Genomic DNA, 3,545 nt, shown 5'->3' on the forward strand with positions numbered 1-3,545 from the left:
GCCCTGGCTGTCCTGGCACTCACTTTGTAGACCAGGCTGGCCTCGAACTCAGAAATCCGCCTGCCTCTGCCTCCCGAGTGCTGGGATTAAAGGCGTGCGTCACCACGCCCAGCTTTAGCACTCTAATAGTAAAGCAATGTTTCCTGCTGGGCAGTTTATTGGGATGTATGTTACAGGTTGACCAATATTGTTAAACTAGTGAGTGAATGAGATATCTGGATAAGCAAAGATGTCGCCATTTGTGAATCCATTCCCTTCGTTTTATGTATAAATGTATAGATGGTGTTAAAATTGAGAAATCAGACTGGGTGAAATCGTCTAGCAGGTAAAGACACAGGCCACAAAGCCTGCTGGCTTGAGTCTGCTCCTCAGGGATGAGACACTCCGCTGAAATGAATGACATCTTAGTCAAATCATCAGGAAATGCAGAAAAAAGTGGAAAATCAAATGTGCTCTAGATCTGGTTTAAGACATTTGCTTGATAGAGCTACAACTTTGGCTTTGAACTCCTTGGAAACAAGAATAGCATGGAAAACAAAGTTACACAGTTTCATTATTGAGAGAATAATGAAAAAAAAGACACTAGAAGAAAAATATCTGTCACTTAAGGTGATATAGGGATACTAGAACAAGTCCTGACTTTGAGCTATCCCTCCTCTCTCCACTACTTAACTTCTGTAGTTTTGCTCTGTAGTTGGGAGACAAGAGTGGTGAATATCTCACATATTCATTTGTATGTGTGTATAGGTATATGACCTAAGTCTTTTTCCGGTTCAATCCAGATCTATCTATCACTAACAGATGCTGGCCCTGGGAGATCTTCTGGATGATACATGTGGTTTTCTACAGACAGTGTTCACCTTTACTCGAGTCATTAATCCACTGTGGCTTTGATGTCAGCCCCTGTACCCACTTATTCCCCATCTGGAGCATCCCATTCTATAGCCACTGTCATGACTCTACTCTTCTCTTCTTACTCTCTAGAATTCATTTTCTTCTGATTTTCTTAGTATTCATTTTTATCACATCACTCACGTCTATGCTCAAAAAGCAACCACTCGAAAGAGTCCTGAACACTCAACAAAAATAGCCTTTTTCAGTATCTACAGTGATTTGACTTACCTTCGTTTTTGTTTGTTTGTTTGTTTTCATTTTGGGATGATATGAGGGCTGGATGTATTAAATACAAACTACGCTCTTAGTTGTGAACATGTAGCTTTTCCTAGGCTTACATGGTTTGCTACAATATTCTCTTAACATCCTAGGCAGCAGCAGTGAGGCACAGCCCTGAGTCAGATAGGCAGTCGAGAAGACCAGTAACTTTCTCTCAACAGCATGGTGCATTACTAAGCTATGATGCCTGGTAGGTCAAGTGTTTCAGGTGCCCTTTCTCTCAGTACTTTCAACTTTCATTGGGCTTTTGGAGGTGTTAACATTGTCCTAAATAGAGAAACATTTGTATCTCCCATTACTCTCCATCCTACAGCCTACTTTCTTTTCTAGATTTATATATTATATATTAATAAGATTAATATATTTATATAATACATGCATAGTTATGTTTTTATTTGTGTATAAATATAAATATTTTTTACATATGTATTATATTATATAGTATAAATATTATAGTATATATACTATATACTATATAGTGTATATGTGTAACATATAATATGTATAAATACAGTATAATACATATAGATTACTTCATTGGGATGCAGTCACTTCAAACTAGAAATGGCATTTACCCTTCCTCAGGTATGTACTCAGAATTTAGACCTTATATGAATGCTCTAAGAAAAGAAAGTACTTGTTTTATGGGCAAGGATATAGCTCAGTGATAAAATCTTTGCCTAAGCTGTACAATATTCCTTGTTATCACATCATTCATGTCTATTGGGTTCAGTCCTCAGCATCATACAATAAGAAAAAGATTTGTTGAATCTCTCTCTCTCTCTCTCTCTCTCTATATATATATATATATATATATATATATATATATATATATATAGGCTAATATCCACTTATTAGTAAGTACATACCATGCATGTCCTTTTGGGTCTGAGTTACCTCGCTCAGGATGATATTTTCTAGTTCCATCCATTTGCCTGCAAAAGTCAGGTTGCCCTTGTTCTTAATACCTGAGTAGTACTCCATTGTGTAAATGAACCACATTTTCTTTATCCATTCTTCTGTCGTGGGACATCTAGATTGCTTCCAGCTTCTGGCTATCACAAATAAGACCACTATGAACAGAGTGGAACATGTATGTGCCCCTGTGGCATTGTGGGGCATCCTTTGGGTATATTCTCAGGAGTGGTATATCTGGGTCTTTAGGTATATCTATTTCTAATTTTCTGAGGCACCTTCAGATTGATTTCCAGAGTGATTGTACAGTTTGCAATCCTACCAGCAATGGAAGAATGTTTCTCTTTCTCCACATCCTCTCCAATATGTGTTGTCACCTGAGGTTTTGATCTTAGCCATCCTGATTGGTGTAGTGGAATCTCAGTGTCATTTTGATTTGCATTTCTCTGATCACTAAGGACTTTGAACATTTCTTTAGGTGCTTCTCAGCCATCCGAGATTCCTCGATTGTGAATTCTTGGTTTAGTTCTGAATGTTTCTTTGCATGCAGTCTATCCCTGGGCTGTTACAGGACTCCCTGTGTAACTGGATGGAAACCCAGTACATTTCAGGAAAGTGGACATAAGTAACACTTGTGGAGTATTTATCTTGTCTTGCCCTCTTTTTAGCACTTCCCATGAATTTGTTGGCCTAATCTTCACTACAGTATTGTACATTCTGTGTTATTAATTTTGTTGTCTCTTTGCTGAAAAAAGAAAAGAGATAAGGGAGCTAGAGATATAGCTCAGCAGTTAAGAGCACTGACTGCTCTACCAGAGGTCCTGAGTTCAATCCCCAGCATCCATCCACATGGTGGCTCACAGCCATTTATAATGGGATATGATACCCTCTTCTGGTGAGTTTGAAGACAGCAACAGTGTACTCACATGAAATAAATCTTAAACAACAACAGCAACAAATCAGAGATAAGAGTTAAACTAGGTCATACAATGACTTGTGAACTAGTTATGATTATGGCCAAATTTTAGTGTGTAGCATATGCTATTGACAACTGTATTCTAATACAGCATATATAACTTCCAAATCAATGGCTTTCCAGTTTTTTCTATTTATTTATTTATTTATTTATTTATTTTTGGTTTTTTTGAGACAGGGTTTCTCTGTATAGTCCTGGCTGTCCTGGAACTCACTTTGTAGACCAGGCTGGCCTCGAACTCAGAAATCTGCCTGCTTCTGCCTCCCAAGTGCTGGGATTAAAGGCATGCGCCACCACCACCCAGCTCTCTTTAATTTTTGATTGGTTATTTTATTTATTTACATTTCAAATGTTATCCCCCTTCCCGGTTGCCCCTCTGCAAACTCCCAATCCCACCTCCTCCCCCTGCATCTATGAAGGTGTTCCCACTCCCACCTCACTACCCTAGCATTCCCCTATGGTAGGCCATCAAGCCTTCACA

Source organism: Mus caroli, chromosome 5 (assembly GCF_900094665.2).
Source record: "Mus caroli chromosome 5, CAROLI_EIJ_v1.1, whole genome shotgun sequence".
Classification (NCBI taxonomy): Eukaryota; Metazoa; Chordata; class Mammalia; order Rodentia; family Muridae; genus Mus; species Mus caroli.